Below are 25,000 nucleotides of genomic sequence, written 5' to 3'. Positions count from 1 at the left end.
AGCCCGGTTTGCCCCGGGTGTGCACCTCGGGTGCGCACCTCGCGTGCACCTTCGCTGCGGTGGGCACCTTGGCTGGGTTGCGCGCCTTGGTGGGCACCTTGGTGCGCACAACTTGCCTGGGCTGCGCACCAGGAAGGGCTCAAGATGGCACCCGCGTTCCGTTTTTTTCACTATCTTTCAGAACGGAAATTTTAAAATCTCGTTTTTTTTTGCCTTTTCTGGAAATTAGTGAAGGCAGCGCATCAAAGGTGCGCAACGCTGGTGCGAACCTGGGAGCGCTCCGATGTGTGCTCCAAGGTGCGGCGTGCACGAAGTCGGACCCCGGTTTGCCCCGGGTGCGCACCTCGCGTGCACCTTGGTGCGCACACCTTGGCTGGGTTGCGCGCCCTGGTGGGCACCATGGTGCGCACCAAGGAGCGCTCCGAAGTGTGCTCCAAGGTGCGGCGTGCACGAAGTCGGAGCCCGGTTTGCCCCGGGTGCGCACCTCGCGTGCACCTTCGCCGCGGTGGGCACCATGGCGTGCACGAAGTCGGAGCCCGGTTTGCCCCGGGTGCGCACCTCGCGTGCACCTTCGCCGGGGTGGGCACCTTGGTGTGCAGACCTTGGCTGGGTTGCGCGCCCTGGTGGGCACCATGGTGCGCACCAAGGAGCGCTCCGAAGTGTGCTCCAAGGTGCGGCCTGCACGAAGTCGGAGCCCGGTTTGCCCCGGGTGTGCACCTCGGGTGGGCACCTTGGTGCGCATGCCTTGCCTGGGCTGCGCACCAGGGCGGGCTCAAGATGGCACCCGCGTTCCTTTTTTTTCACTATCTTTCAAAACGGAAATTTTAAAATCTCATTTTTTTTTGCCTTTTTCTGGAAATTAGTGAAGGCAGCGCATCAAAGGTGCGCACCTCGCTGCCCACCACGGTGCGCAACGCCGGTGGGCACCCGGGAGTGCTTCGAAGTGTGCTCCAAGGTGCTGCGTGCACGTTGTCGGAGCCCGGTTTGCCCCGGGTGCGCACCTCGCGTGCACCTTCGTCGGGGTGGGCACCTTGGCTGGGTTTGCCCCGGCTGCGCTCCGAAGCGGGGTTATTGGAGCGCCGCCTCTTTTTTTGTCGGAGCGTTTGGTGGGGTTTCTCGCATTGGCTCTTCCGAGGCCCGGTTGCCACCCTGGCGCGCACGAAGTCAGAAGTAGGGTTAATTGCCCGGGTGCGCACCTTTGCCAGGGTGGGCACCTTACCTGGGCTGCGCACCAGGGCGGGCTCAAGATGGCACGCGCGTTCCGTTTTTTTCACTATCTTTCAAAACGGAAATTTTAAAATCTCCTTTTTTTTTTGCCTTTTCTGGAAATTAGTGAAGGCAGCGCATCAAAGGTGCGCACCTCGCTGCCCACCTTGGTGTGCTCTGAGGTGCGCACCCGGGAGCGCTACGAAGTGTGCTCCAAGGTGCGGCGTGCACGTTGTCGGAGCCCGGTTTGCCCCGGGTGCGCACCTCGCCTGCACCTTGGCCGGGGTGGGCACCTTGGCTGGGTTTGCCCAGGGTGCGCTCCGAAGCGGGGTTACTGGAGCGCCCCCTCTTTTTTTGTCAGAGCGTTTGGTGGGGTTTCTCGCATTGGCTCTTCCCAGGCCCGGTTGTTGGGTGCGCTCCCACCCTGGCGCGCGCGAAGTTGGAAGTTGGGTTAATTGCCCGGGCGCGCACCTTCGCCAGGGTGGGCACCTTGGTGCGCACACCTTGGCTGGGCTGCGCACCAGGGCGGGCTCAAGATGGCACCAGCATTCCCTTTTTCTCACTATCTTTCAAAACGGAAATTTTAAAATCTCGTTTTTTTTTTGCCTTTTATGGAAATTAGTGAAGGCATCGCATCAAAGGTGCGCACCTCGCTGCCCACCTTGGTGTGCTCCGAGGTGCCCACCACGGTGCGCAACGCCGGTGCGAACCCGGGAGCGCCCCGATGTGTGCTCCAAGGTGCGGCGTGCACGAAGTCGGACCCCGGTTTGCCCCGGGTGCGCACCTCGCGTGCACCTTGGTGCGCACACCTTGGCTGGGTTGCGCGGCCTGGTGGGCACCATGGTGCGCACCAAGGAGCGCTCCGAAGTGTGCTCCAAGGTGCGGCGTGCACGAAGTCGGAGCCCGGTTTGCCCCGGGTACGCACCTTCGCCGGGGTGGGCACCTCGGCTGGGTTGCGCGCCCTGGTGCGCACCAAGGAGCGCTCCGAAGTGTGCTCCAAGGTGCGGCGTGCACGAAGTCGGAGCCCGGTTTGCCCCGGGTGCGCACCTCGCGTGCACCTTCGGCGGGGTTGCGCGCCCTGGTGGGCACCATGGTGCGCACCAAGGAGCGCTCCGAAGTGTGCTCCAAGGTGCGGCGTGCACGAAGTCGGAGCCCGGTTTGCCCCGGGTGCGCACCTCGCGTGCACCTTCGGCGGGGTTGCGCGCCCTGGTGGGCACCATGGTGCGCACCAAGGAGCGCTCCGAAGTGTGCTCCAAGGTGCGGCGTGCACGAAGTCGGAGCCCGGTTTGCCCCGGGTGCGCACCTCGCGTGCACCTTCGCCGCGGTGGGCACCATGGCGTGCACGAAGTCGGAGCCCGGTTTGCCCCGGGTGCGCACCTCGCGTGCACCTTCGCCGGGGTGGGCACCTCGGCTGGGTTGCGCGCCCTGGTGCGCACCAAGGAGCGCTCCGAAGTGTGCTCCAAGGTGCGGCGTGCACGAAGTCGGAGCCCGGTTTGCCCCGGGTGCGCACCTCGCGTGCACCTTCGCCAGGGTGGGCACCTCGGTGCGCACACCTTCTCAATGTTTTCTTGCCTTTTCTGGAAATTGGTGAAGGCAGCGCATCAAAGGTGCGCACCTCGGTGTGCTCCGAGGTGCGAACCCGAGAGCGCTCCGAGGTGCCCACGAAGTCGAAAGTCGGGTTAATTGCATTGTTTTCCCCGGGTGCGCTCCGAGGTGCGCAACATCGGCGCGCACCAAGGAGGGCTCCGAAGTGTGCTCCAAGGTGCGCACGATGGCGTGCACCTCTGGTGCGCACGATTCGGAGCTCGGTTTGACCGGGGTGCGCACACCTTGGCTGGGTTGCGCACCTTTTGTGCGCTCCAAGGTGCGCACGAAGTCGGAGCTCGGTTTGCCCCGGGTGCGCACCTTCGCCAGGGTGCGCACCTTGATGCGCACGCCTTGGCTGGGCTGCGCACCTTGGTGGGCGCCATGGTGCGCACCTTTCGTGCGCTCCAAGGTGCGCACGAAGTCGGAGCTCGGTTTGCCCCGGGTGCGCACCTTGGTGGGCGCCATGGTGCACTCCGAGGTGCCCAAGATTGGTGCGCACCAAGGAGCGCTCCGAAGTGCGCTCCAAGGTGTGCGCGAAGTCGAAAGTTGGGTTAATTGTCCGGTTTGCCTCGGGTGCGCACCTTGCGTGCACCTTCGCCAGGGTGGGCGCCTTGGTGCGCACACCTTGGCTGGGCTGCGCACACCTTGGCACCCGCGTTTCCTTCATTTTAAATTTTTTTTTTTTACAATCTCTCAAGTGGGAAATTCTATAATCTCAACTTTTTTTGCCTTTTCAGGAAACTTTTGAATGGAGCGCATCATTGGTGCGCTCCGAAGTGTGCTCCAAAGCTCTCTCCAGCTGCGTGCACCTGCCCCGGCCGCGCACCCGGCCCCGCCCAGCTTCGCTCACCTGTCCCGGGCGTCTGGTGCGGAACCTTAGAGTAAGAAACATCACCGTGCACCTTGGCCAACGTGCGCGACTCGACCGAGCGCGCACTGGCCGAGGTGCACACCGATTTCACCTGGGTGCGCGCGCAGCACCTCGGGCGCACCGGGGTGCGCGCACAACGCCCGGGTTGCACCGTGGCCTGTGTGCTCGGGGCGCCTCGGGTGCGCGCTCGGTGTCGCCCCCGCGCGCGCGGTAGTGCGGGCAGCGCACCCCGGCCCGGCCCGGCCCCGACGAGAACGCAAACGGGCAAAAGGTTTATTCAAATAGCATTGCGATGCCCGGCGAAAAACTAAAAAAGGGTGCAACACCGGGACTTCCCGGGAGGTCACCCATCCCAGTACTACTCCGGCCCAAGCGCGCTTAACTGCGGAGTTCTGATGGGATCCGGTGCACTAACGCTGGTATGATCGCACCCGTTATGAGCTTGTCGCAGTGTGTACTTAGCAAACCGCGACCCACGTGCGAATCCACCCCGGCCACCCACCCCCGTCGAGGTGCACACCCTCCCTCGCGAAGTGCGCCCCGTTCGCCAAGTGTGAGCCCTGCCCGGGTGCGCGCACCTTGCTAGGGCGTCGGGTGTGCACCCGGCCCGGCCTACGTGCGTGCACCTGTAGGGGGCGTCGTGTGCGTGCAGTGTCCCGTCTGCAACGCGGTGCCCACACACCACCTCGGGCGCAACGACCTGCGCTCACATGTGGGCCGAGTGCACCTTGGTGCATGTTCGGGGCGCCTCGGGTGCACGCTCGATCTTGCCCCGGTGCACCAAGGCGCTCGGTTTGCCCCGGGTGCGCACTTGGTGCAAGGTGGGCACCCAAAATAGGGATCAAGCACCAAAACACAAGTTTCGGGATGCAAAATGGGACCCAAGGACCACAAATGCGTTCCAAGACCCATGATGGGTCCACGAGAACAAAAATGTGTTCCGAGACTTAATAAACAAATATTGGGTTTTAGGAGAAGAAACATGCTCTGATGCCCAAAACGAGAATCGACCCCGAAAAGGCCACAGGCCAAAAGTGGGATGCGAGACAAAAAAAAATGGGACCCGAGGACCAAAATTGGGTTCCCAGGTCGAAGACAGGGCAACCGGACAAGAAACGACCTCTAAGGCTCGAAATGAGTCCCGACGACTAAAACTTGACAAGAAGCACCCATCAGGCACCCAACTCGACACCCATGGGATGCCGACCCACCCGGGCTTCCACCTAGCACACCTTGGCACCCACCCACCCTCGCACCCAACCTCGCACCCAACTTAGCACCTTTGAACCCACATTGGCACTCACCCTGACCCTGGCACCTTGGAACCCACATTGGCACTCACCTTGACCCTGGCACCCACCTTTGCACTCACCTTGGGACCCACCCTGGCTCCCACCTCGGCACCCACCCAGACACCCACCTTGGTTCCTTGGCACCCACCTTGGATCCTTGGCACCCACCCCGACACCCACCTTGGCACGCAACTTGGCTACTTGCCACCCACCTTGGCTCCTTGACGCCCACCCCGACAACCACCCCGTGACCTACCCTGGCTAGGGTTGGTGCACACCCACCCTGGTGCCCACCTTGGCACCCACCCTATGACCCACCTTGGCACGCACCTTAGTACCCACCCCGTTACCCACCCTAGGACCCACCCCGTGACCCACCTTGGCCAGGGTGGGTGCCTTGGTGCGCACAACTTGCCTGGGCTGCACACCAGGGCGGGCTCAAGATGGCACCCGCGTTCCGTTTTTTTCACTATCTTTCAAAACGGAAATTTTAAAATCTCATTTTTTTCTTTTTTTTGCCTTTTCTGGAAATTAGTGAAGGCAGCGCATCAAAGGTGCGCAATGCTGGTGCGAACCCGGGAGCGCTCCGATGTGTGCTCCAAGGTGCGGCGTGCACGAAGTCCGAGCCCGGTTTGCCCCGGGTGCGCACCTCGCGTGCACCTTCGCCGGGGTGAGCACCTTGGCTGGGTTGCGCGCCCTGGTGCGTACCAAGGAGCGCTCTGAAGTGTGCTCCAAGGTGCGGCGTGCACGAAGTCGGAGCCCGGTTTGCCCCGGGTGTGCACCTCGGGTGCGCACCTCGCGTGCACCTTCGCTGCGGTGGGCACCTTGGCTGGGTTGCGCGCCTTGGTGGGCACCATGCAGTGCACGAAGTCGGAGCCCGGTTTGCCCCGGGCGCGCACCTCCGCCAGGGTGGGCACCTTGGTGCGCACAACTTGCCTGGGCTGCGCATCAGGAAGGGCTCAAGATGGCACCCGCGTTCCGTTTTTTTCACTATCTTTCAGAACGGAAATTTTAAAATATCGTTTTTTTTTGCCTTTTCTGGAAATTAGTGAAGGCAGCGCATCAAAGGTGCGCAACGCTGGTGCGAACCTGGGAGCGCTCCGATGTGTGCTCCAAGGTGCGGCGTGCACGAAGTCGGAGCCCGGTTTGCCTCGGGTGCGCCCTGGTGGGCACCATGGTGCGCACCAAGGAGCGCTCCGAAGTGTGCTCCAAGGTGCGGCCTGCACGAAGTCGGAGCCCGGTTTGCCCCGGGTGTGCACCTCGGGTGGGCACCTTGGTGCGCATGCCTTGCCTGGGCTGCGCACCAGGGCGGGCTCAAGATGGCACCCGCGTTCCTTTTTTTTCACTATCTTTCAAAACGGAAATTTTAAAATCTCATTTTTTTTTGCCTTTTTCTGGAAATTAGTGAAGGCAGCGCATCAAAGGTGCGCACCTCGCTGCCCACCACGGTGCGCAACGCCGGTGGGCACCCGGGAGTGCTTCGAAGTGTGCTCCAAGGTGCTGCGTGCACGTTGTCGGAGCCCGGTTTGCCCCGGGTGCGCACCTCGCGTGCACCTTCGTCGGGGTGGGCACCTTGGCTTGGTTTGCCCCGGCTGCGCTCCGAAGCGGGGTTATTGGAGCGCCGCCTCTTTTTTTGTCGGAGCGTTTGGTGGGGTTTCTCGCATTGGCTCTTCCGAGGCCCGGTTGCCACCCTGGCGCGCACGAAGTCGGAAGTAGGGTTAATTGCCCGGGTGCGCACCTTTGCCAGGGTGGCACCTTACCTGGGCTGCGCACCAGGGCGGGCTCAAGATGGCACGCGCGTTCCGTTTTTTTCACTATCTTTCAAAACGGAAATTTTAAAATCTCCTTTTTTTTTTGCCTTTTCTGGAAATTAGTGAAGGCAGCGCATCAAAGGTGCGCACCTCGCTGCCCACCTTGGTGTGCTCTGAGGTGCGCACCCGGGAGCGCTACGAAGTGTGCTCCAAGGTGCGGCGTGCACGTTGTCGGAGCCCGGTTTGCCCCGGGTGCGCACCTCGCCTGCACCTTGGCCGGGGTGGGCACCTTGGCTGGGTTTGCCCAGGGTGCGCTCCGAAGCGGGGTTACTGGAGCGCCCCCTCTTTTTTTGTCAGAGAGTTTGGTGGGGTTTCTCGCATTGGCTCTTCCCAGGCCCGGTTGTTGGGTGCGCTCCCACCCTGGCGCGCGCGAAGTTGGAAGTTGGGTTAATTGCCCGGGCGCGCACCTTCGCCAGGGTGGGCACCTTGGTGCGCAAACCTTGGCTGGGCTGCGCACCAGGGCGGGCTCAAGATGGCACCAGCATTCCCTTTTTCTCACTATCTTTCAAAACGGAAATTTTAAAATCTCGTTTTTTTTTTGCCTTTTATGGAAATTAGTGAAGGCATCGCATCAAAGGTGCGCACCTCGCTGCCCACCTTGGTGTGCTCCGAGGTGCCCACCACGGTGCGCAACGCCGGTGCGAACCCGGGAGCGCCCCGATGTGTGCTCCAAGGTGCGGCGTGCACGAAGTCGGACCCCGGTTTGCCCCGGGTGCGCACCTCGCGTGCACCTTGGTGCGCACACCTTGGCTGGGTTGCGCGGCCTGGTGGGCACCATGGTGCGCACCAAGGAGCGCTCCGAAGTGTGCTCCAAGGTGCGGCGTGCACGAAGTCGGAGCCCGGTTTGCCCCGGGTGCGCACCTTCGCCGCGGTGGGCACCATGGCGTGCACGAAGTCGGAGCCCGGTTTGCCCCGGGTGCGCACCTCGCGTGCACCTTCGCCGGGGTGGGCACCTCGGCTGGGTTGCGCGCCCTGGTGCGCACCAAGGAGCGCTCTGAAGTGTGCTCCAAGGTGCGGCGTGCACGAAGTCGGAGCCCGGTTTGCCCCGGGTGTGCACCTCGGGTGCGCACCTCGCGTGCACCTTCGCTGCGGTGGGCACCTTGGCTGGGTTGCGCGCCTTGGTGGGCACCATGCAGTGCACGAAGTCGGAGCCCGGATTGCCCCGGGCGCGCACCTCCGCCAGGGTGGGCACCTTGGTGCGCACAACTTGCCTGGGCTGCGCACCAGGAAGGGCTCAAGATGGCACCCGCGTTCCGTTTTTTTCACTATCTTTCAGAACGGAAATTTTAAAATCTCGTTTTTTTTTGCCTTTTCTTGAAATTAGTGAAGGCAGCGCATCAAAGGTGCGCAACGCTGGTGCGAACCTGGGAGCGCTCCGATGTGTGCTCCAAGGTGCGGCGTGCACGAAGTCGGACCCCGGTTTGCCCCGGGTGCGCACCTCGCGTGCACCTTGGTGCGCACACCTTGGCTGGGTTGCGCGCCCTGGTGGGCACCATGGTGCGCACCAAGGAGCGCTCCGAAGTGTGCTCCAAGGTGCGGCGTGCACGAAGTCGGAGCCCGGTTTGCCCCGGGTGCGCACCTCGCGTGCACCTTCGCCGCGGTGGGCACCATGGCGTGCACGAAGTCGGAGCCCGGTTTGCCCCGGGTGCGCACCTCGCGTGCACCTTCGCCGGGGTGGGCACCTTGGTGTGCAGACCTTGGCTGGGTTGCGCGCCCTGGTGGGCACCATGGTGCGCACCAAGGAGCGCTCCGAAGTGTGCTCCAAGGTGCGGCCTGCACGAAGTCGGAGCCCGGTTTGCCCCGGGTGTGCACCTCGGGTGGGCACCTTGGTGCGCATGCCTTGCCTGGGCTGCGCACCAGGGCGGGCTCAAGATGGCACCCGCGTTCCTTTTTTTTCACTATCTTTCAAAACGGAAATTTTAAAATCTCATTTTTTTTTGCCTTTTTCTGGAAATTAGTGAAGGCAGCGCATCAAAGGTGCGCACCTCGCTGCCCACCACGGTGCGCAACGCCGGTGGGCACCCGGGAGTGCTTCGAAGTGTGCTCCAAGGTGCTGCGTGCACGTTGTCGGAGCCCGGTTTGCCCCGGGTGCGCACCTCGCGTGCACCTTCGTCGGGGTGGGCACCTTGGCTGGGTTTGCCCCGGCTGCGCTCCGAAGCGGGGTTATTGGAGCGCCGCCTCTTTTTTTGTCGGAGCGTTTGGTGGGGTTTCTCGCATTGGCTCTTCCGAGGCCCGGTTGCCACCCTGGCGCGCACGAAGTCGGAAGTAGGGTTAATTGCCCGGGTGCGCACCTTTGCCAGGGTGGGCACCTTACCTGGGCTGCGCACCAAGGCGGGCTCAAGATGGCACGCGCGTTCCGTTTTTTTCACTATCTTTCAAAACGGAAATTTTAAAATCTCCTTTTTTTTTTGCCTTTTCTGGAAATTAGTGAAGGCAGCGCATCAAAGGTGCGCACCTCGCTGCCCACCTTGGTGTGCTCTGAGGTGCGCACCCGGGAGCGCTACGAAGTGTGCTCCAAGGTGCGGCGTGCACGTTGTCGGAGCCCGGTTTGCCCCGGGTGCGCACCTCGCCTGTACCTTGGCCGGGGTGGGCACCTTGGCTGGGTTTGCCCAGGGTGCGCTCCGAAGCGGGGTTACTGGAGCGCCCCCTCTTTTTTTGTCAGAGAGTTTGGTGGGGTTTCTCGCATTGGCTCTTCCCAGGCCCGGTTGTTGGGTGCGCTCCCACCCTGGCGCGCGCGAAGTTGGAAGTTGGGTTAATTGCCCGGGCGCGCACCTTCGCCAGGGTGGGCACCTTGGTGCGCAAACCTTGGCTGGGCTGCGCACCAGGGCGGGCTCAAGATGGCACCAGCATTCCCTTTTTCTCACTATCTTTCAAAACGGAAATTTTAAAATCTCGTTTTTTTTTTGCCTTTTATGGAAATTAGTGAAGGCATCGCATCAAAGGTGCGCACCTCGCTGCCCACCTTGGTGTGCTCCGAGGTGCCCACCACGGTGCGCAACGCCGGTGCGAACCCGGGAGCGCCCCGATGTGTGCTCCAAGGTGCGGCGTGCACGAAGTCGGACCCCGGTTTGCCCCGGGTGCGCACCTCGCGTGCACCTTGGTGCGCACACCTTGGCTGGGTTGCGCGGCCTGGTGGGCACCATGGTGCGCACCAAGGAGCGCTCCGAAGTGTGCTCCAAGGTGCGGCGTGCACGAAGTCGGAGCCCGGTTTGCCCCGGGTACGCACCTCGCGTGCACCTTCGCCGGGGTGGGCACCTCGGCTGGGTTGCGCGCCCTGGTGCGCACCAAGGAGCGCTCCGAAGTGTGCTCCAAGGTGCGGCGTGCACGAAGTCGGAGCCCGGTTTGCCCCGGGTGCGCACCTTCGCCGCGGTGCGCACCATGGCGTGCACGAAGTCGGAGCCCGGTTTGCCCCGGGTGCGCACCTCGCGTGCACCTTCGGCGGGGTTGCGCGCCCTGGTGGGCACCATGGTGCGCACCAAGGAGCGCTCCGAAGTGTGCTCCAAGGTGCGGCGTGCACGAAGTCGGAGCCCGGTTTGCCCCGGGTGCGCACCTCGCGTGCACCTTCGGCGGGGTTGCGCGCCCTGGTGGGCACCATGGTGCGCACCAAGGAGCGCTCCGAAGTGTGCTCCAAGGTGCGGCGTGCACGAAGTCGGAGCCCGGTTTGCCCCGGGTGCGCACCTCGCGTGCACCTTCGCCGCGGTGGGCACCATGGCGTGCACGAAGTCGGAGCCCGGTTTGCCCCGGGTGCGCACCTCGCGTGCACCTTCGCCGGGGTGGGCACCTCGGCTGGGTTGCGCGCCCTGGTGCGCACCAAGGAGCGCTCCGAAGTGTGCTCCAAGGTGCGGCGTGCACGAAGTCGGAGCCCGGTTTGCCCCGGGTGCGCACCTCGCGTGCACCTTCGCCAGGGTGGGCACCTCGGTGCGCACACCTTCTCAATGTTTTCTTGCCTTTTCTGGAAATTGGTGAAGGCAGCGCATCAAAGGTGCGCACCTCGGTGTGCTCCGAGGTGCGAACCCGAGAGCGCTCCGAGGTGCCCACGAAGTCGAAAGTCGGGTTAATTGCATTGTTTTCCCCGGGTGCGCTCCGAGGTGCGCAACATCGGCGCGCACCAAGGAGGGCTCCGAAGTGTGCTCCAAGGTGCGCACGATGGCGTGCACCTCTGGTGCGCACGATTCGGAGCTCGGTTTGACCGGGGTGCGCACACCTTGGCTGGGTTGCGCACCTTTTGTGCGCTCCAAGGTGCGCACGAAGTCGGAGCTCGGTTTGCCCCGGGTGCGCACCTTCGCCAGGGTGCGCACCTTGATGCGCACGCCTTGGCTGGGCTGCGCACCTTGGTGGGCGCCATGGTGCGCACCTTTCGTGCGCTCCAAGGTGCGCACGAAGTCGGAGCTCGGTTTGCCCCGGGTGCGCACCTTGGTGGGCGCCATGGTGCACTCCGAGGTGCCCAAGATTGGTGCGCACCAAGGAGCGCTCCGAAGTGCGCTCCAAGGTGCGCGCGAAGTCGAAAGTTGGGTTAATTGTCCGGTTTGCCTCGGGTGCGCACCTTGCGTGCACCTTCGCCAGGGTGGGCGCCTTGGTGCGCACACCTTGGCTGGGCTGCGCACACCTTGGCACCCGCGTTTCCTTCATTTTAAATTTTTTTTTTTTACAATCTCTCAAGTGGGAAATTCTATAATCTCAACTTTTTTTGCCTTTTCAGGAAACTTTTGAATGGAGCGCATCATTGGTGCGCTCCGAAGTGTGCTCCAAAGCTCTCTCCAGCTGCGTGCACCTGCCCCGGCCGCGCACCCGGCCCCGCCCAGCTTCGCTCACCTGTCCCGGGCGTCTGGTGCGGAACCTTAGAGTAAGAAACATCACCGTGCACCTTGGCCAACGTGCGCGACTCGACCGAGCGCGCACTGGCCGAGGTGCACACCGATTTCACCTGGGTGCGCGCGCAGCACCTCGGGCGCACCGGGGTGCGCGCACAACGCCCGGGTTGCACCGTGGCCTGTGTGCTCGGGGCGCCTCGGGTGCGCGCTCGGTGTCGCCCCCGCGCGCGCGGTAGTGCGGGCAGCGCACCCCGGCCCGGCCCGGCCCCGACGAGAACGCAAACGGGCAAAAGGTTTATTCAAATAGCATTGCGACGCCCGGCGAAAAACTAAAAAAGGGTGCAACACCGGGACTTCCCGGGAGGTCACCCATCCCAGTACTACTCCGGCCCAAGCGCGCTTAACTGCGGAGTTCTGATGGGATCCGGTGCACTAACGCTGGTATGATCGCACCCGTTATGAGCTTGTCGCAGTGTGTACTTAGCAAACCGCGACCCACGTGCGAATCCACCCCGGCCACCCACCCCCGTCGAGGTGCACACCCTCCCTCGCGAAGTGCGCCCCGTTCGCCAAGTGTGAGCCCTGCCCGGGTGCGCGCACCTTGCTAGGGCGTCGGGTGTGCACCCGGCCCGGCCTACGTGCGTGCACCTGGAGGGGGCGTCGTGTGCGTGCAGTGTCCCGTCTGCAACGCGGTGCCCACACACCACCTCGGGCGCAACGACCTGCGCTCACATGTGGGCCGAGTGCACCTTGGTGCATGTTCGGGGCGCCTCGGGTGCACGCTCGATCTTGCCCCGGTGCACCAAGGCGCTCGGTTTGCCCCGGGTGCGCACTTGGTGCAAGGTGGGCACCCAAAATAGGGATCAAGCACCAAAACACAAGTTTCGGGATGCAAAATGGGACCCAAGGACCACAAATGCGTTCCAAGACCCATGATGGGTCCACGAGAACAAAAATGTGTTCCGAGACTTAATAAACAAATATTGGGTTTTAGGAGAAGAAACATGCTCTGATGCCCAAAACGAGAATCGACCCCGAAAAGGCCACAGGCCAAAAGTGGGATGCGAGACAAAAAAAAATGGGACCCGAGGACCAAAATTGGGTTCCCAGGTCGAAGACAGGGCAACCGGACAAGAAACGACCTCTAAGGCTCGAAATGAGTCCCGACGACTAAAACTTGACAAGAAGCACCCATCAGGCACCCAACTCGACACCCATGGGATGCCGACCCACCCGGGCTTCCACCTAGCACACCTTGGCACCCACCCACCCTCGCACCCAACCTCGCACCCAACTTAGCACCTTTGAACCCACATTGGCACTCACCCTGACCCTGGCACCTTGGAACCCACATTGGCACTCACCTTGACCCTGGCACCCACCTTTGCACTCACCTTGGGACCCACCCTGGCTCCCACCTCGGCACCCACCCAGACACCCACCTTGGTTCCTTGGCACCCACCTTGGATCCTTGGCACCCACCCCGACACCCACCTTGGCACGCAACTTGGCTACTTGCCACCCACCTTGGCTCCTTGACGCCCACCCCGACAACCACCCCGTGACCTACCCTGGCTAGGGTTGGTGCACACCCACCCTGGTGCCCACCTTGGCACCCACCCTATGACCCACCTTGGCACGCACCTTAGTACCCACCCCGTTACCCACCCTAGGACCCACCCCGTGACCCACCTTGGCCAGGGTGGGTGCACCCACCCTGGTGCCCACCTTGGCACCCACCCATCCTAGCACCCAGCCTGTGACCGGGCTTGGAACCCAACCTTGCACCCGCACCCGTCTTGGCCAGTGTGGGTGCGCACCCATCCTGGCACCCACGTTGTGACACACCCTTTAACCCACGCACCCTAGCACCCACGTTGGCACCCACCTTGGAACCCAACCTAGCAACTTGGCACCCACCCCGTGACCCACCTTGGCATCCACCATAGCAGTCGCCGACTTGGCACCCACCTCGGCACCCACCTTGACACTTGTGGACCCACCTTGCCACTCACCCTAGCATCGACCCATCCTAGCACCCACCCTGGCACCTTTGCACCCTAGCACTCACCCATCCTAGCACCTAACCTGTGACCCACCTTGACACTCACCCTCGCACCCACCTTGGAACCCAACCTAGCACCCACCCACCCTGACACCAACCCTAGCACCTACCCACCCTTGCACCCACCCTGTGACCCATCTTGGCACCCACCCATCCTACCACTCAACCTATCACCCACCTTCTCACCCACCTTGGCATCCACCTTAGCACCCACCCACACTGGCACCTTGGCACCCACCTCGGGCAAGGTGGGTGCACACCCACCCTGGCACCCAATTTAGAACCCACCGAGCATGTTACCCACCTTGGCACCCACATTGCAGCCCACCCTAGTACCCACCCTATGACCCACATTGGCATCCACACCCTAGCACCCAGGCACCTCGACACCCGCCTTGACACCCACCCTAGCACTGAACCTGTGACCCACCTTGGAACTCACCCTAGAACCCACCCACCCTGTGAACCACCTTGGCATCCACCTTAGCACCCACCCACCTTGGCACCCACTCTAGCACTCACCCATCCTAACACCCAACTTGTTACCCACCTTGGCACCCGCCCTCGCGTCCACCTTGAAACCCACCCTAGCACCCACCCACGCAGGAGCCCACCTTGGCACCCAACCTAACACCCACGCATCCTGGCACCCAACTTGTGACCCACCTTGGAACCCACCCTAGTACCCACCTTTGAACCCACTATATCACCAACCCACCTTGGCACCCACCCTATGACCCTCTTTGGAATCCACCCTAGCACGCACCCACCCTGGCACCCACCATGGAGCGCACCCTAGCACCCACCCACCTCGGCACGCACCTCAACACCCACCTTGGTGTGCGCACTGCGCCAACCTCTCAAAGACCCTATGTGGTGCGCTCCAAAGTGTACACCTTTGGTGCGCTCCAAGGTGCGCACCTTTGGTGCACACCGAGGTGCACACCAAAGTGTGCACCGAGGTGAGCACCAAAGTGCACTCCAGGGTGCACACCAAGGCGTGCACCTTTGGTGCGGTCAATGCAAACGAATTCGGAAGTTGGGGTCGATGTCCTAATCGCTGCTGCAGACTACACGTATGAGAATCGGACAAATAGCTTTATATAGGGGAGGTGTTGCGTTTGATGGGTCGACTCCCCTGGTTGTGTGCACTGCACCAACTTCAAAGACCCTGTCTTGTTTAAGAAGTCAAAAGTTGGGGTGGATGTCCTAATCATTGCTGCAGTCTACGCATGTATGAGAATCAGACAAATAGCTTATATAGGGGAGGTGTTGCATTCGGTGGGTTGACTCCCCTGGTTGTGCGCACTGCGCCAACCTCAAAGACCCCGCATAGCAGAAGAAGTCGGAAGTCGGATTTTGGTGAGCACCAAGGCGTGCACCTTTGGTGCGGTCAACGCAGACGAATTCAGAAGTTGGGGTGGATGTCCTAATCGTTGTTGCAGGCTACACATGTATGAGAATCAGACAAATAGCTTATATAGGGGAGGTGTTGGGTTTGATGGGTCAACTCCCTTGGTTGTGCGCATTACGCCAACCTCAAAGACCTTGTTTTCGTTAAGAAGTCAAAAGTTGGGGTCAATGTCCTAATGGCTCCTGCAGGCTACACATGTATGAGAATCGGACAAATAGCTTATATAGGGGAGGTGTTGGGTTTGATGGGTCGACTCCCCTGGTTGTGCGCATTACGTCAACCTCAAAGACCTTGTTTTCGTTAAGAAGTCAAAAGTTGGGGTCGATGTCCTAATTGCTCCTGTAGACTACACATGTATGAGAATCAGACAAATAGCTTATATAGGGGAGGTGTTGGGTTTGATGGGTTGACTCCCCTAGTTGTTCGCATTACACCAACCTCAAAGACCTTGTTTTCGTTTAGAAGCCGAAAGTTGGGGTCGATGTCCTAATTGCTCCTGCAGGCTACGCATGTATGAGAATCAGACAAATAGCTTATATAGGGGAGGTGTTGGGTTTGATGGGTCGACTCCCCTGGTTGTGCGCATTGCGCCAACCTCAAAGACCCTGCATTGCGGATGAAGTCGAAAGTCAGAGTTTGGTGTGCTACAAGGTGTGGTCGAAGGTGCTCACCTAGGTGTGCACCTTTGGAGCACAGGAAAAGTGCCCTCCAAAAGTGCGCACCTTTGGAGTGCACAAAAGTGCCCTCCAAAAGTGCGCACCTTTGGAGCGCAGAAAAGTGCCCTCCAAAAAGTGCCCTCCAAAAGTGCGCACCTTTGGAGCGCAGAAAAGTGCCCTCCAAAAAGTGCCCTCCAAAAGTGCGCACCTTTGGAGCGCAGAAAAGTGCCCTCCAAAAAGTGCCCTCCAAAAGTGCGCACCTTTGGAGCGCAGAAAAGTGCCCTCCAAAAAGTGCCCTCCAAAAGTGCGCACCTTTGGAGCGCAGAAAAGTGCCCTCCAAAAAGTGCCCTCCAAAAGTGCGCACCTTTGGAGCGCAGAAAAGTGCCCTCCAAAAAGTGCCCTCCAAAAGTGCGCACCTTTGGAGCGCAGAAAAGTGCCCTCCAAAAAGTGCCCTCCAAAAGTGCGCACCTTTGGAGCGCAGAAAAGTGCCCTCCAAAAAGTGCCCTCCAAAAGTGCGCACCTTTGGAGCGCAGAAAAGTGCCCTCCAAAAAGTGCCCTCCAAAAGTGCGCACCTTTGGAGCGCAGAAAAGTGCCCTCCAAAAAGTGCCCTCCAAAAGTGCGCACCTTTGGAGCGCAGAAAAGTGCCCTCCAAAAGTGCGCACCTTTGGAGCGCACAAAAGTGCCCTCCAAAAGTGCGCACTTTTGGTGCGCACCAAGGCGCTGGTTCGGTCGTTGCAGGCGAGTTCGGAAGTTGGGGTCGATGTCCTGAGCGGAGGTGCAAACTACACAGGTGTCGGAATCGGACAAATAGCTTATATAGGGGAGGTGTATGCTTCGATGGGTCGACTCCCCAGGTTGAGCGCACCGCGCCAACCTCAAAGACCCTACGGTATGGATGAAGTCGGAAGTTGGGTCCGATGACCGATTCGATTAGTAGGTATGCTCATGAGGTCGGAATTTGGGTCCGATGACCTGCCATGTGCAGGAAGGCGAATGTTGACACTGTGCGTTGCAAGGTGCACACCAAGGCGCTGGTGCGGTCTTTTTAGTCGAGTTCGGAAGTTGGGGTCGATGTCCTGATCGGAGGTGCAAGCTACACAGGTGTGGGAATCGGACAAATAGCTTATATAGGGGAGGTGTATGCTTCGTTGGGTCGACTCCCCGGGTTGAGCGCACCGCGCCAACCTCAAAGACCCTACGGTATGGATGAAGTCGGAAGTTGGGTCCGATGACCGATTCGATATGTAGGCATACTCGCGAGGTCGGAATTTGGGTCCGATGACCTGCCACGTGCAGGAAGGCGAATGTTGGCACTGTGCGTTGCAAGGTGCGCACCAAGGCGCTGGTTCGGTCGTTGGAGGCGAGTTCGGAAGTTGGGGTCGATGTCTTGATCGGAGGTGCAAACTACACAGGTGTGGGAATCGGACAAATAGCTTATATAGGGGAGGTGTATGCTTCGTTGGGTCGACTCCCCGGGTTGAGCGCACCGCGCCAACCTCAAAGACCCTACGGTATGGATGAAGTCGGAAGTTGGGTCCGATGACCGATTCGATATGTAGGCATACTCGCGAGGTCGGAATTTGGGTCCGATGACCTGCCATGTGCAGGAAGGCGAATGTTGGGACTGTGCGTCGCAAGGTGCGCACCAAGGCGCTGGTGCCGTCGTTGCAGTCGAGTTCGGAAGTTGGGGTCGATGTCCTGGTCAGAGGTGCAAACTACACAGGTGTGGGAATCGGACAAATAGCTTATATAGGGGAGGTGTATGCTTCGATGGGTCGACTCCCTGGGTTGAGCGCACCGCGCCAACCTCAAAGACCCTACAGTATGGATGAAGTCGGAAGTTGGGTCCGATGACCGATTCGATACGTAGGCATATTGGCGAGGTCTGAATTTGTGTCCGATGACCTGCCATGCGCAGGAAGGCGGAATTTGGGTCCGATGACCGAGTTGATGGCGTGCCATGCGCAGAAAGGCGGAATTTGGGTCCGATGACCGAGTTGATGTTGATGGCCCGCCATGCACAGGAAGGCGGAATTTGGGTCCGATGACCGATTTGAAGGCGTGCCATACGCAAAAAGGCGGAGTTTGGGTCCGATGACCGAGTTGATATTGATGGCCCGCCATGCGCAGGAAGGCGGAATTTGGGTCCGATGACCTGACATACGCATGGAGTCCGACTCGGGGGCCGATGTTCGATTCGATGACTTGCATTGTGGGTAAAGTCGGAAGTTGTGGTCTTTGACCCGATTCGATGACCAGACTTCGGCTGCTTGAGAATCGGACAAATAACTTATATAGGGGAGGTAGTGTTCTCGAGCATCCTCCCCCCGTGCCCGTTTATGTCGATTGATGCTGGTGCTCGACTGGTTGGAGCGCTCGGATGCAAAAATCTTGCACCAGGATTTATCGATTGTGATGGACACGGCAAGTCTCCTGATTGCTATGCAGGAGCTCATCGTGAATCTCTATGCGGCCTTGGTATGGACTCGACCTGCGGAATGGTTCGGCAATGGTAGTCGCTCCAACACGTCCTTGCAATGGCCACAGAGGTGATTCGACTAGAGCTCCAGTCTAGCTTTTGGGTTGCTTGGCGGACTGGTATAGCCGCGATCGAGTTCCGGCCATGAACGTTTTAGATAGCTCTTGGGCTTTCTGGGACGGAAGTCGGAAGTTTGGGCTGTTGTCCGATTTGATGACCATTCTTCGGATGTGTGAGAATCGGACAAATAACTTATATAGGGGACTGTGTTGTCTCACGCAGCCCCCTCCGTGCCCCTCTATCTCGACCGATGTTGGTGCTTGAAAGGGTTGGGATCGCTCGGATTTATAAACGTGCACCACCATTTGTCGAGTGTGAGGGACGCGGCAGGTCTCCTAAATGCTATGCGGGCGCTCTCTGAGAATCTCTATCCGGCCTCGACACAGACTAGTCTTGCTGAATGGTTTGGCACTGGTAGTCGATCCAACACGTCGTTGTTGTGGCCGCCTAGGCGATTCGATTCGAGCCCCCGTCTAGCTTTTGGGTTGCTTGGCGGATTTTGCCCTATCCGCAAGTGAGCTCGGTCCCTAAACGTTCGAGAAACCCGATTGCTATGCGCCGACTCTCTTTCTTGCGAGCCTCCATCTAGCTTTTGGGTCTCTACGGAACGGAAGTCGGAATCTGGGACCGTTGTTTGATTCGACGAGGCAGACTACGGTTGTGCGAGAATCGGACAAATAACTTATATAGGGGAGGTGTTGACTGGAGCATTCTCCCCCGTGCCCCTCTAACTCGACCAATGCTGGCGCTCGAACGGTGGTAGCGCTCGGATTTTCATTGAGCGCCAGCATTGGTCGATTTAGAGGGGCATGCGAGATTCCCGAATGCTATGCGAGGGCTCTAACGGAAATGTCTATTGGTTTCGGTATGGATGCAATTGCGAGTGGTTCGGCAAAGGTAGTCGTTCCGATGCGTCCATGTCGTGGCCAAATCGATAATTCGATTTGAGCCCTCGTATAGCATTTGGGTCTCTCGATGTGATTCCGCATTCCAGTCCCTTTGGGCACTGCTTGAGCCGCATCCCAGGGGGTTCCCTTCCCAATAATCTGCCTCGCAACCCGATTGCTATGCGGTGAGGCTCCTCGGCCGCCTCGGAACTATCTGTGTATCAGACGCATCGCGGGATAAGGGGTTGGCAACGGTAGTCGCCCCAAGCGCGTCCGATGCTTGGACCATTCCGAGGCGGCCCTGAAGCCTCTTCCGTCTAGCCGTTGGGTCCTTCTCGCCGCATCCCTCGCCTCGCACCCCGATTGCTATGCGGTGAGGCTCCTCGGCCGCCTCGGAACTATCTGTGTATCGGACGCGTCGCGGGATAAGGGGTTGTCACTGGTAGTCGCCCCAAGCGCGTCCGATGCTTGGACCATTCCGAGGCGGCCCTGAAGCCTCTTCCGTCTAGCCGTTGGGTCCTTCTCGCCGCATCCCTCGCCTCGCACCCCGATTGCTATGCGGTGAGGCTCCTCGGCCGCCTCGGAACTATCTGTGTATCGGACGCGTCGCGGGATAAGGGGTTGTCATTGGTAGTCGCCCCAAGCGCGTCCGATGCTTGGACCATTCCGAGGCGGCCCTGAAGCCTCTTCCGTCTAGCCGTTGGGTCCTTCTCGCCGCATCCCTCGCCTCGCACCCCGATTGCTATGCGGTGAGGCTCCTCGGCCGCCTCGGAACTATCTGTGTATCGGACGCGTCGCGGGATAAGGGGTTGTCACTGGTAGTCGCCCCAAGCGCGTCCGATGCTTGGACCATTCCGAGGCGGCCCTGAAGCCTCTTCCGTCTAGCCGTTGGGTCCTTCTCGCCGCATCCCTCGCCTCGCACCCCGATTGCTATGCGGTGAGGCTCCTCGGCCGCCTCGGAACTATCTGTGTATCGGACGCGTCGCGGGATAAGGGGTTGTCACTGGTAGTCGCCCCAAGCGCGTTCGATGCTTGGACCATTCCGAGGCGGCCCTGAAGCCTCTTCCGTCTAGCCGTTGGGTCCTTCTCGCCGCATCCCTCGCCTCGCACCCCGATTGCTATGCGGTGAGGCTCCTCGGCCGCCTTGGAACTATCTGTGTATCGGACGCGTCGCGGGATAAGGGGTTGTCACTGGTAGTCGCCCCAAGCGCGTCCGATGCTTGGACCATTCCGAGGCGGACCCGAAGCCTCTTCCGTCTAGCCGTTGGGTCCTTCTCGCCGCATCCTTCGCCTCGCACCCCGATTGCTATGCGGTGAGGCTCCTCGGCCGCCTCGGAACTATCTGTGTATCGGACGCGTCGCGGGATAAGGGGTTGTCACTGGTAGTCGCCCCAAGCGCGTCCGATGCTTGGACCATTCCGAGGCGGACCCGAAGCCTCTTCCGTCTAGCCGTTGGGTCCTTCTCGCCGCATCCCTCGCCTCGCACCCCGATTGCTATGCGGTGAGGCTCCTCGGCCGCCTTGGAACTATCTGTGTATCGGACGCGTCGCGGGATAAGGGGTTGTCACTGGTAGTCGCCCCAAGCGCGTCCGATGCTTGGACCATTCCGAGGCGGACCCGAAGCCTCTTCCGTCTAGCCGTTGGGTCCTTCTCGCCGCATCCCTCGCCTCGCACCCCGATTGCTATGCGGTGAGGCTCCTCGGCCGCCTTGGAACTATCTGTGTATCGGACGCGTCGCGGGATAAGGGGTTGTCACTGGTAGTCGCCCCAAGCGCGTCCGATGCTTGGACCATTCCGAGGCGGACCCGAAGCCTCTTCCGTCTAGCCGTTGGGTCCTTCTCGCCGCATCCCTCGCCTCGCACCCCGATTGCTATGCGGTGAGGCTCCTCGGCCGCCTTGGAACTATCTGTGTATCGGACGCGTCGCGGGATAAGGGGTTGTCACTGGTAGTCGCCCCAAGCGCGTCCGATGCTTGGACCATTCCGAGGCGGCCCCGAAGCCTCTTCCGTGTAGCCGTTGGGTCGTTCTCGCCGCATCCCTCGCCTCGCACCCCGATTGCTATGCGGTGAGGCTCCTCGGCCGCCTTGGAACTATCTGTGTATCGGACGCGTCGTGGGATAAGGGGTTGTCACTGGTAGTCGCCCCAAGCGCGTCCGATGCTTGGACCATTCCGAGGCGGCCCCGAAGCCTCTTCCGTGTAGCCGTTGGGTCCTTCTCGCCGCATCCCTCGCCTCGCACCCCGATTGCTATGCGGTGAGGCTCCTCGGCCGCCTTGGAACTATCTGTGTATCGGACGCGTCGCGGGATAAGGGGTTGTCACTGGTAGTCGCCCCAAGCGCGTCCGATGCTTGGACCATTCCGAGGCGGACCTGAAGCCTCTTCCCTCTAGCCGTTGGGGCTTTCTCGCCGCATCCCTCGCCTCGCACCCTGATTGCTATGCTGTGAGGCTCCTCGGCCGCCTTGGAACTATCTGTGTATCGGACGCATCGCGGGATAAGGGGTTGGCAGTGGTAGTCGCCCCAAGCGCATCCGATGCTTGGACCATTCCGAGGCGGCCCTGCAGCCTCTTCCGTCTAGCCGTTGGGGCCATCTCGCCGCATCCCCCACCTCGCACCACGATTGCTATGCGGTGAGGCTCCTTGGCCGCCTCGGAACTATCTGTGTATCGGACGCATCGCGGGATAAGGGGTTGTCACTGGTAGTCGCCCCAAGCGCGTCCGATGCTTGGACTATTCCGAGGCGGCCCTGCAGCCTCTTCCGTCTAGCCGTTGGGGCCATCTCGCTGCATCCCCCACCTCCTCGGCCGCCTCGGAACTATCTGTGTATCGGACGCATCGCGGGATAAGGGGTTGGCAGTGGTAGTCGCCCCAAGCGCGTCCGATGCTTGGACTATTCCGAGGCAGCCCTGCAGCCTCTTCCGTCTAGCCTTTGGGGCCATCTCGCCGCATCCCTCGCCTCGCACCCCGATTGCTATGCGGTGAGGCTCCTCGGCCGCCTGGGAACTATCTTCGTATCGGACGCATCGCGGGATAAGGGGTTGTCACTGGTAGTCGCCCCAAGCGCGTCCGATGCTTGGACTATTCCGAGGCGGCCCTGTGGCCTCTTCCGTCTAGCCGTTGGGGCCATCTCGCCGCATCCCCCACCTCGCACCCCGATTGCTATGCGGTGAGGCTCTTCGGCCGCCTTGGAACTATCTTCGTATCGGACGCATCGCGGGATAAGGGGTTGTCACTGGTAGTGGCCCCAAGCGCGTCCGATGCTTGGACTATTCCGAGGCGGCCCTGCAGCCTCTTCCGTCTAGCCGTTGGGGCCATCTCGCCGCATCCCCCACCTCGCACCCCGATTGCTATGCGGTGAGGCTCCTCGGCCGCCTTGGAACTATCTTCGTATCGGACGCATCGCGGGATAAGGGGTTGTCACTGGTAGTCGCCCCAAGCGCGTCCGATGCTTGGACTATTCCGACGCGGCCCTGTGGCCTCTTCCGTCTAGCCGTTGGGGCCATCTCGCCGCATCCCCCACCTCGCACCCCGATTGCTATGCGGTGAGGCTCCTCGGCCGCCTTGGAACCATCTTCGTATCGGACGCATCGCGGGATAGGGGGCTGTCACTGGTAGTCGCCCCAAGCGTGTCCGATGCTTGGACCATTCCTAGGCGGCCCTGAAGCCTCTTCCGTCTAGCCGTTGGGGCCTTCCCGCCCCATCCCTCGCCTCGCACCCCCGATTGCTATGCGGTGAGGCTCCTCGGCCGCCTTGGAACCATCTGTGTATCGGACGCATCGCGGGATAAGGGGTTGGCACTGGCAGTCGCCCCAAGCGCGTCCGATGCTTGGACCATTCCGAGGTGGCCCTGAAGCCTCTTCCGTCTAGCCGTTGGGGCCTTCCCGCCCCATCCCTCGCCTCGCACCCCGATTGATATGCGGTGAGGCTCCTCGGCCGCCTTGGAACTATCTGTGTATCGGACGCATCGCGGGATAAGGGGTTGGCACTGGTAGTCGTCCCAATCGCATCCGATGCTTGGACCATTCCGAGGCGGCCCTGCAGCCTCTTCCGTTTAGCCGTCGGGGCCTTCCCGCCGCATCCCTCGCCTCGCATCCCGATTCCTATGCGGTGAGTCTTCTCGGCCGCCGCGGAACTATACCTGTTATTGCTACTGCATCCTTCGGCTGGTAACCTCCTCTGCCGCCTTGGAACGTTCTCTTTGTCGGACGCGTCGCGGGATAAGGGGTTGGCACTGGTAGTCGCCCCAAGCGCGCCCGATGCATAGACCGCTCCGAGTCGACCTTGCTTTCAGCCTCTCACATGCATAGACCTCTCTGAGTCGACCCTGCAGCCTCTCACGTTTAGCCTTTGGAATCTCGCCTCACAACATGATTGCTATCCTTGATGCATCCCTTGCCTCGAGCCCTGATTGCTTTCTTGGCTGCATCCCTCCTCTCCTCACAGCCCGGTTGTCATCACTGCTTCATCCGTCGCTTCATGCATTCTGGCTGCTGGGCCCTTCCCACCGCACACCTCGATTGCTATCTCTTCTGCATCACACACCCCGATTGCTATCTCTGCTACATCCCTCGGCTCTCACTTCTGCATCCTTCGCCTCACACCTCGATTGCTATCAATGCTGCATCCGTAACCTCACACCCCGATTGCTATGCGGGGAGGCTCCTTGGCCGCCTTGGAAATTTCTGTGTGTCGGACGCACCGCGGGATAAGGGGTTGGCACTGGTAGTCGCCCCAAGTGCGCCCGATTCTTAGACCGCTTCGAGGTGACCTCGTAGCCTCTTTCGTCCAGGCTTCCTGCCTTCAACGCCCTTTTTACACCTCGATTGCTATGCGCGGGCTCGTTGGCGTCTATCACCTCTCTGCGAAGAGTGGCACGATGATTGTTGGGGTAAATCGTAGCAGTCCGATCTCTGGCCTTGGGCCATTGTGAGGGCTGATCGATTTCCTGTGCGCATCTCGTGTTCGCCCAGTAACAGACTCGACGACTTGTAATCGGTCTTGTTCCCGATTGTTCCTGGAGGTAGTCTTCGGAACTCTTGGATTTGACCTGTCACTCGAACTGTCCTCTTCCGAGGATGCTTGTGTGTGTGTGCTTGTGCCATTTCCTTGGCGGTATTAACGAGATATTAAAGAGCGGAGTGAGCGCCTCGCCCAGCTATGTTTGGGGCTCTCACTCCCTTACCCGGTGTGCGACCGCTTTGCACGTAGGTTGCGGAGCATCGCGACTCTTTCGATGTTTGGCGGTTGTCTTCCGGTGATGCGTTGGTCCCGAAGTGCACGTTACTAGCATTTCTGCCATTGTTCTCGATCTTTGGCACGTTCCTTCGTTGCAATTGGATATATATCTCCGTTTATACGCGCAGGCTTCTCCCGCCTATTCAGCGCTGTCCCACTCTCAGCACTCTCGTGGTCTCCTTGGCTTCTCTCTCCCGTGAGCGAGCTCTCTTCTCGAGTCTTTTCCATGTCCCATGGAGGTTGCCTTGCGAAATTCGGGCACACAAACGTGACCGGATAAGAGCGGAATTGCCTATGAGGAGAAGCTCACCTTAGGGAGCAGCAATGCCGAGTGTTTCGACAGAGGGTAGAGGGGGCGTTGTTTGGGCGGTTGCACAAAAGAGTGCTACGTTTGCACTGAAGGTTGCTTCTTCGTCTCCGACGAACTCTTCGAGGCAAAAAAGCTTGTTTACGGGGTCGAGGTGGGACTGTTCGTGCGAGTTGCGCCACCAAAAGTGCGTAGGGGGCATATACCTGGGAAATGGATGTCTCTGAGTGGCCTTACTCGGTCGCGTGCACGGTGCATTCTCTAACGGCAGGACTGTCGCGAGCATGTGCGGTTCGGATGTTTTCGGGTAAAGGGTTCCG

General features: G+C 60.6%; 2 non-coding genes across 2 annotated transcripts; both read right to left on the bottom strand.

Annotated features, from left to right (window-relative positions):
* Positions 1-3,978: 3,978 nt before the first annotated feature.
* LOC131873057 (5S ribosomal RNA) lies at positions 3,979-4,097 on the bottom strand. The gene has a single exon (XR_009371096.1). It is a non-coding gene; the product is annotated as a 5S ribosomal RNA (ribosomal RNA).
* A 7,817-nt stretch (positions 4,098-11,914) lies between these two features.
* On the bottom strand, positions 11,915-12,033 carry LOC131873055 (5S ribosomal RNA). The gene has a single exon (XR_009371094.1). It is a non-coding gene; the product is annotated as a 5S ribosomal RNA (ribosomal RNA).
* Between the last annotated feature and the right edge of the window lie 12,967 nt (positions 12,034-25,000).

This window comes from Cryptomeria japonica, unplaced genomic scaffold (assembly GCF_030272615.1).
Source record: "Cryptomeria japonica unplaced genomic scaffold, Sugi_1.0 HiC_scaffold_1004, whole genome shotgun sequence".
NCBI classification, from domain to species: Eukaryota; Viridiplantae; Streptophyta; class Pinopsida; order Cupressales; family Cupressaceae; genus Cryptomeria; species Cryptomeria japonica.
This window is presented reverse-complemented; position numbering and strand designations above follow the sequence as displayed.